Raw genomic sequence first — 9,110 nt, forward strand, 5'->3', positions numbered from 1 at the left:
AAAATTCCTTTGTTCTATTTTCATGGGCTTTTCTCTTCCTTATCTTTTAGCCAGTGCCATTTTGGACTCCTTTTCCTTATTCTAACTACCTAACAGTAATAAGGTTCATGCTCCTATGAGAATCTAATGCTGCCACTAATTTGATGGGAGGTGGAGCTCAGGCAGTAATGCTAGAGATAAAAAGCAGCTGTAAATATAGATGAAGCTTCACTCCCTTGAAAGTCACTCACCTCTCGCTGGGCAGCCTGCTTCCTAACAGGCCTCACAAGTACTGGTCCATGGCCTGGGGTTAGGGACCCCTGAAATACAGGACAAACTGTATCTAGGATGTAAAACATTTTGAGTTGCTAAACTGTATTTAAAAGTTGAAAAATGACTTCAGTCCCTCTCTATCTATTCATAACAATGAAAATTCAACTAGCTACAGGTGCTGTGTTAATTACATTAATGACTTGGGCAAACCAGTTGATGCTAAAGGAAACCAATCCTGAATATTCATTGGTAGAACTGAGGCTGAAGCTGAAGTTCTAATATTTTGGCCACCTGATGCAAAGAGCCGAGACACTGGAAAAGACACTGATGCTGAGAAAGATTTAAGGCAAAAGGAGAAGGGGGTAAAAGAGGATGAGATGGTTAGATAGCATTACTGACTCAATGAATGTGAGCAAACTCTGGGAGATATCAGAGAACAGGGGAGCCTGGCGTGCTGCAATCTACAGAGTTGCAAAGAGTCAGACACAACTTAGAGACTGAAAAACAACACATTAATATTAATAGTTTTTGAAAACCTTAACAGTGGATGTTATAAATTCCATATTTATGGAAGCAACATTCATAGTTGAATCCAGCAAATGTGCTTTATAAAGTCAGTTGAGAAAAGGATTTTCTTAGCCTTTTGCTCTTTGTGTTCTCACTATGGGTAATGCAAACCACATCATCCTGCAGTGCCATCAGTAAATATGCATCCAATTATTATGCAATATAATTTTAATCCTTCAGAAAAAAAAAGTGGTATGTATTAAAATTTCTGAGATGATAACACACCATAAACAGTCCAAAGCAAAGTCTGCATTGTTTTTGATAATAGTCCCATTTACCCAATCTCATTTAAAGGAAACTGGATATTTGCCAAAAAGTTGCAAAAATACAACCTGGATACTAAATTAGTTTGATATTGATGATGAACAAACACATGAACACATAATCAGTGAAAGACATCAAATGTTTGAGAAACACAAAGTAGACTGGACCAATATTATTGTTTCTCTTTGCATGTATTGGGTTGGCCTGCTCAAACTACCGCACAATTGCACTCATCTCACACGTTAGTAAAGTAATGCTCAAAATTCTCCAAGCCAGGCTTCAGCAATATGTGAACCGTGAACTTCCTGATGTTCAAGCTGGTTTTAGAAAAGGCAGAGGAACCAGAGATCAAATTGCCAACATCCGCTGGATCATAGAAAAAGCAAGACAGTTCCAGAAAAGCATCTATTTCTGCTTTATTGACTATGCCAAAGCCTTTGATGGTGTGGATCACAGTAAACTGTGGAAAATTCTGAAAGAGATGGGAATACCAGACCACCTGACCTGCCTCTTGAGAAATTTGTATGCAGGTCAGGAAGCAACAGTTAGAAATGGACATGGAACAACAGACTGGTTCCACATAGGAAAAGGAGTTCGTCAAGGCTGTATATTGTCACCCTGCTTATTTAACTTCTATGCAGAGTACATCATGAGAAACGCTGGACTGGAAGAAATCAAGATTGCTGGGAGAAATATCAATAACCTCAGATATGCAGATGACACCACCCATATGGCAGAAAGTGAAGAGGAACTCAAAAGCCTCTGGATGAAAGTGAAAGTGGAGAGTGAAAAAGTTGGCTTAAAGCTCAACATTCAGAAAACGAAGATCATAGCATCTGGTCCCACCACTTCATGGGAAATAGATGGGGAAACAGTGGAAACAGTGTCAGACTTTATTTTTCTGGGCTCCAAAATCACTACAGATGGTGACTGCAGCCATGAAATTAAAAGACGCTTGCTCCTTGGAAGGAAAGTTATGACCAACCTAGATAGCATATTCAAAAGCAGAGACATTCCTTTGCCAACAAAGGTCTGTCTAGTCAAGGCTATGGTTTTTCCAGTGGTCATGTATGGATGTGAGAGTTGGACTGTGAAGAAGGCTGAGCACCGAAGAATTGATGCTTTTGAACTGTGGTGCTGGAGAAGACTCTTGAGAGTCCCTTGGACTGCAAGGAGATCCAACCAGTCCATTCTGAAGGAGATCAGCCCTGAGATTTCTTTGGAAGGAATGATGCTAAAGCTGAAACTCCAGTACTTTGGCCACCTCATGCAAAGAGTTGACTTATTGGAAAAGACTCTGATGCTGGGAGGGATTGGGGGCAGGAGGAGCAGGGGACAACAGAGGACGAGATGGCTGGATGGCATCGCTGACTCGATGGACGTGGGTCTGAGTGAACTCTGGGAGTTGGTGATGGACAGGGAGGCCTGGCGTGCTGCGATTCATGGGGTCACAAAGAGTCAGACACGACTGAGTGATCTGATCTGATCTGATCTGATCTGAAAAGTGCATTAAGACTCGAACGAACTTTTTGGCCAACACAAATATTTGTGGTAAATAAAGAATGAAGTGAAAGTGTTAGTCACTCAGTCATATCCGACTCTGTGATCCCATGGACTGTAGCCCACCAGGCTCCTCTATCCATGGAATTATCCAGACAAGAATACTTGAGTGGATTGCCATGCCATTCTCCAGGGGATCTTCCTGACCCAGGAGTTGAACCTGGGTCTCCCACGCTGTAGGAAGATTCTTTACTGTCTGAGCCACCAGAGAAGCTGGGTAAATAAAGAATGAGAAATGCCAAATGTCCCTTCTGTGTGCTGGACAGTCTTTCTATGCCCTGCAGTCCCACTCTCCATACCCTTCCAACATGTTCTATGTCCCACATGGCTGATCTCTTTGGAATGTATCAAGTGAGCTATATTTCCCCTTAAATTTTGGTTGAGTTCATCCAGAGGGAAGCACCAGCAGGAAAAATGAAGACAGAAAATAAACATGATAGTATTCACTCTTGCAGCTACTTCTCAAAGTATGTTAGTTATGACCCCATGGACTGTAACCCATCAGGCTTCTCTGTCCATGGAATTCTGCAGGCAAGAATACTGGAGTGGGTGGGTAGCCATTCCCTTACTCCAGGGGATCTTCCTGACCCAGGAATCAAACCCAGGTCTCCTGCATTTCAGACAGATTCTTTATCAGGGAAGCCCAGCTGGCTTTTTCTTCTCCCTCAGGGTCACAGCAGATTTTGGAGTGCCAAAGTAACCATTCTCTCTGGGTTCTTCTGGTAAAGCTCCTTCCAATACTGTCAACTTTGAGGTTGTATGTTTCATACTACTGTTGGCCCCAGTAGGCAATGCTTTTTTGGTTTCACTTCAAATGCCAGTTGATGCTGATGCTTAGTCGCTCAGTTGTGTGAGACTCTTTGTGACCCCATGCACTGGAGCCCACCCATCTCCTCTGTCCATGAGGATTCTCCAAGAATTCAGCCAGAATTCAGTATTCAGCAAGGATATTGGAGTGGGTTGACCTGCCCTCCTCCAGGGGATCTTCTCAACCCAGGGATCAAACCCAGCTCTCCCACAATGTAGGTAGATTCTTTACTTTACTGAGCCACCAGGGAAGCCTCACTATGCCAGTCCCTTCTTAAATTCTACTCAGTTGCAGTCACATTTTTTTAAGCTTTTATTTTGAAGGAAGCTCAAAATTATAGTCACTTTAAAAATTGATACAGAGAAATCATATATATGTTCCTTTATCCAAATTCATCAGTTTTGCTGCTGCTGCTGCTGCAAAGTCACGTCAGTCATGTTCGACTCTGTGCGACCCCATTGACGGCAGCCCACCAGGCTCCCCCGTCCCTGGGATTCTCCAGGCAAGAACACTGGAGTGGGTTGCCATTTGCTTCTCCAATGCATGAAAGTGAAAAGTCAAAGTGAAGTTGCTCAGTCGTGTCCGACTCTTAACGACCCCATGGACTGCAGCATACCAGGCTCTTCCATCCATGGGATTTTCCAGGCAAGAGTACTGGAGTGGGGTGCCATTTCCTTCTCCTCATCAATTTTAGTGCCTTGCAATAATCATTTTATCATATCCTTTCTTCGTACTTGTGTATGAACATATATTGATAAAATTAATTTTTATGAAGTTTCCTCATAATACATTAGTGTGCCTTATTTGTAACAAGTATATTTTTTTTACATAACCACAGTACAGTTATTAAATTCAGGAAATTTAGCATTGAAACACTGATCTATTGTCCATATTAACTGCATTTTTCAATTGAAAAATTGAAAATAATATTGTCTTTATAGCCATTCCTTTATTTTAATATAGACTCTAGTCCAGAATCATGCATTGAATTTAGTTGCCATGTTTCAAACCCCACTGTTTAGTATCTTATCTATTTCCTAATGGGACTGTGACTAATGCATTCCATATAAAAAATGAGGAATAAATGCCCTCAGTAGTCATGATTGAAATTATAAATATAAAAATTGTTAACATTTCCTTTTTGGGCTGCACACTTCTTGGATCAGGAAAAATGTCCCCATTAATTCAGTGTGCATCAAGTTTCTGCTCCATGCAGGGCCATATATATATGTGATGAGTGCTAGGAATTAAAATTGGCAAGAGGGAGATATCAAAGAAATGGGAAAATAATCCTTGTGTCCTAAGATTTCTGAAAAAACATGAAGTTTTTACTTTCCCCACCCCCTGAAAATAAAATAATGAATATAACTAGAATTTGAAAATTCAGAGTCTACTATTGAATAGAAATACCTGGAAATGTTCTGCTATTTTAAAAGCCTTGCAAGTGGCAGACATCTAACACCGATCATGGACAGTTTCTACTGAGCCTAGTTATGATCTCATGGGTTTTCACATTGTAACAAACTAAGTCTTCATCAATTGATCAAAGCACACATCTACAATGAAATCATTTTTCCAATCTCTGATCTAGGAATAAGCAATATGTTGTAAAAATAATTTGAAGGACCCAGGTGTGAATGAGGTGGACACCAGTCGGATAGCCTGTCGATGATGAAGAGTCATGCAAAGCAAAACACCAACTAGTTCAGAAAAGATAAGCAAAGCCTTTTCACTCAAATACCAGACAGCTTTTGTCTCTCATTTTTAAAGATACAGTTTACTGGAAGTTAAACTAAACCACAATCTGTCAGAAAATTGTTTATACACTTGGGCACTGAAGTGGGATTTGAACATGCAGAGGTGCATTCATTAGCCTTTAAAAAATCTGATAATGACCCAGCCTTACTCCCCAGAGTTATTACAGAGTAGATAGAAGAGAGTCTTCAGAGAATTTGCAAAAGACCAACTCAAATTAGAGATGTAAATAAAACAGTCATTAACATCTTAGAAACATGAAATAACTCTAAGCTGCTCAGCTGAAACCAGTAGAACCACTAAGAGGAAGCAGAGCCCCAGCCATGGTGAAGAATCTAAACTACCTATAATCTTCATTTGAAAGCAAGTAGAGTGTTTTTTTGTTTTTGTTTTTTTAACTTTTCTGCTATGTAGGCAGCTGTTGCCAGATCAAAGGCTATTTGACATTCTAGAGCTGGCTAATCAACAGAGAAGCTCAGAAGGATCTTGGATTTCCCCAAGAGATGACATCCATTCTATTAAGGCTTATATGACCGAACAGAAGGAGAACATTATTATAGGTTTTGCCTCAGGACCTTCAAATGAAAATCACATTTCACTATTTTGATTGCATTTGCAACACACAAAGCAAAGGGGGGAAAATGTGACAGGTTGTACATGGAGCAATTTTTCTACATATAATGCTCTTTTCCTCGGGGTAAATCCAACTAGTCATGCAAATTTCTCACTTTCCACTTGAAACACATATATACACAAATAAATTATGTATATATACACATATATATTCCTAAAAAAAAGTCAACCCTGAATATTCATTGGAAGGGCTGATGCTGAAGCTGAAACTCTAAGACTTTGGCCACCTCATGTGAAGAGCTGACTCACTGTAAAAGACTCTGACACTGAGAAAGATTAAAGGCAAAAGGAGAAGGAGGCAGCAGAGGATAAGACAGATAGCATCACTGACTCAATGAACTTGAATTTGAGCAAACTCTGGGTGATAGTGAAGGACAGAGCAGCCTATAGTCCATGCTATAGTCCATGGGGTCACAGTCAGGCATGACTTAGTAACTGAACAACACCACCCACCACCCACCCCAACACATATATAAAGTTGTTGAGTTAAGCATTAAAAACAGCAGAAACATAAAGTGATGTTTTCTCAAATAGCAGCTTAGGCATTTTTCTCATGAACCATATTTTAACTAAGGTCAAAGAAACAGTAGGAATGCAAGGAGTCTGGGTATTTACTCCTCTCTGAAAGAGAACAGATGGCAAGAATCAAGTCTTAAGCAAGCCTGGCCACCCATGCTGGCCATTTAGGGGAGCATCTACACTACCAATTTTGTCACAATACTTAGTTGAATGCACTTAGGCTCAGTGACAATGAAGGTAAGAGAAACTTCATAGAAAAAGATAGGAGAGTGGGTAGAAATTGATGTCCTGGGAAATGTAAAAGTGGGAACTACTGGGAATATCAAAGAGCACACCAGCCAGTGGTAAGGCTGCTGGACCCAGATTTTACCCTCTTCATAACATCACTGCCCTTTCTCTTTCTACTGTCTCTTTTATATGGTAGGTGCCTTAGTCACTAGGTCTTGTCCGACGGTTTGCAAGACCACATAGAATACAGCCCTCCAGACTCCTCTGTCTGTGGGATTTCCCAGGCAAGAATATTTGAGTCGATTGCCATTTCCTTCCCCACTTTCAAATGGTAGAGCCATGCCGAAGCCGTAAATTCCTGTCTTTTACTTTGGATGTGGAACTTGATCTGACTTTTGCCAAACCATTTTGGATTCCTCTTGGCTTCTAAGATTAGCAGTGTAAAAATAAACACCCATGTGGAAGTTATCAGAAAAAAAAAGTCTCTTTGTATCTTTTCTTCTCTTCCTCTTCTTCTCTCCACTCTGCTGCATGTCTTTCTCCTTCTTCTTCAATTATTCTTTGGTACACGAATTTTATTTTGTTTTTGTTTTTAAATTTTTGGCCACAGCCCACAACATGTGGGACCCTGGTTCCCCAACCAGGCATCAAACGCCATGTCCCTACATCAGAACTGCAAGTCTTAACCACTGGACTACCAGGGAAGTCTCTAGTAAGTGAATTTTAAAAGGACATTTTGTGTTAGGATTTAATGGATTCGTTTAGAATAAGTAACTGAGTCAACTGACACTAGTGTCAGACTGCCCAGAGCACAGATTGGCACACTTTTTGTGTAAAAGATCATACTGTGAATAATTTAGACTTCTCAGACCTCAAGGATGGCTGTTTTAATTACTTAACTCTTAGGTTGAGTCATAGACATATGTAAATGAAATGATATGACTGTGTTCTAATAAATTTTCTTATGGACACCTAAATGTCAAATAATTTTTACCAAACACAAAATGTTATTATCCTTTCGATTTTTTTCTCACTCATTAAAAATGTAAAAACAGTTTGTAAAACTAATAACCCATACAAAAACAAATGGCTGGCCAGATTTGTCCAACAGGCTGTAGTTTATCACCCTCTATCCTAGAGTTAAATACTAGCCCATCACCTGCTACATCTGTGACATTAGTCATGGTACCTACCTTTCAATTTCCCTCATCTGTAAAAGGCAATCATTCGTTTTATGGACCATAGCTAAGTTTTGAATTATTTGGAGGATTAAAGATATTAATACAACCAAAATACAAAATATTATCTTAACTATAGAAAGCATTCAATAAACACTACCTGTTATTATTAAATTATAGACTAGTTTACAACCATGTACTTTATTCCATATGCCCCACTAATAATTTACAAGAAAAACCATATTGTAACTTACTTAAATTCAAATAACAGATCTTGTCTGGGCTTAAAAACAATACATGAGTTATATTCTAATAATTTTGACTAATATTGGACAGCTAGCATAAAAATGAGAGGCGAAGATGAGAGAGAGAAAATGGACAATTAACATTAATTTATATCTGTTTCATGATTGGTGCCAAGGACCTTTTGTGTGTGTGTTTATATATATTTATATAATATATGTGCAATATGCATAACATATAATATATAATTTATAGTATATTATGTAAACTATGTATACATATTATATAAATATATAATGTATAATTAATTTAAAGTTTACTGTAAGTCTTTGTCATATAGTATTCTCCTTTAACCCTTTGAGTTAGTTCAGAGAGTAAATAAGTTGACGAATATCACATGGCCTAGCTACTAATTGGCAAATTAAGATAAAAAAATGTTTAACTTCTGAAGCCGTAGCTCTTTCAATTGCTAATATGTGTTTGCCTGGAGAAGCTGCAACCTAAGTCATTCAATTTTATTTATTTACATGTTTCTAATGAAAAAATTTATGCACAACAAAGGCACAGAGATGGGTATAATGAACCTCCTGTGTATACCACACCTTTAATCAGTTCAGTTCAGTTCAGTTGCTCAGTCGTGTCCAACTCTTTGTGACCCCATGGACTGCAGCATGCCAGGCTTCCCTGTCCATGACCAACTCCCGGTGTTTACTCAAACTTATGTCCATCAAGTCAGTGATGCCATCCAACCATCTCATCCTCTTTTGTCCCCTTCTCCTCCCACCTTCAATCTTTCCCAGCATCAGGGTCTTTCTAATGAGTAAATTCTTCACATCAGGTGGCCAAAGTATTGGAGCTTCAACTTCAGCATCAGTCCTTCCAATTAATAATCAGGACTGATTTTCTTTAGGATTGACTGGTTTGACTCCTTGCAGTCCAAGGGACTCTCAAGAGTCTTTTCCAATACCACAATTCAAAAGCATCAATTTTTCAGTGCTCAGCTTTCTTTATAGTCCAACTCTCATATCCATATATGACCCCTTTAATAATGATCAACTAATGATCAATCTTGTTATATCTCTACTATTTGCCTCTCATCCCAG

The sequence above is a fragment of the Bos javanicus genome, chromosome 2, assembly GCF_032452875.1.
Source record: "Bos javanicus breed banteng chromosome 2, ARS-OSU_banteng_1.0, whole genome shotgun sequence".
Lineage (NCBI taxonomy): Eukaryota > Metazoa > Chordata > Mammalia > Artiodactyla > Bovidae > Bos > Bos javanicus.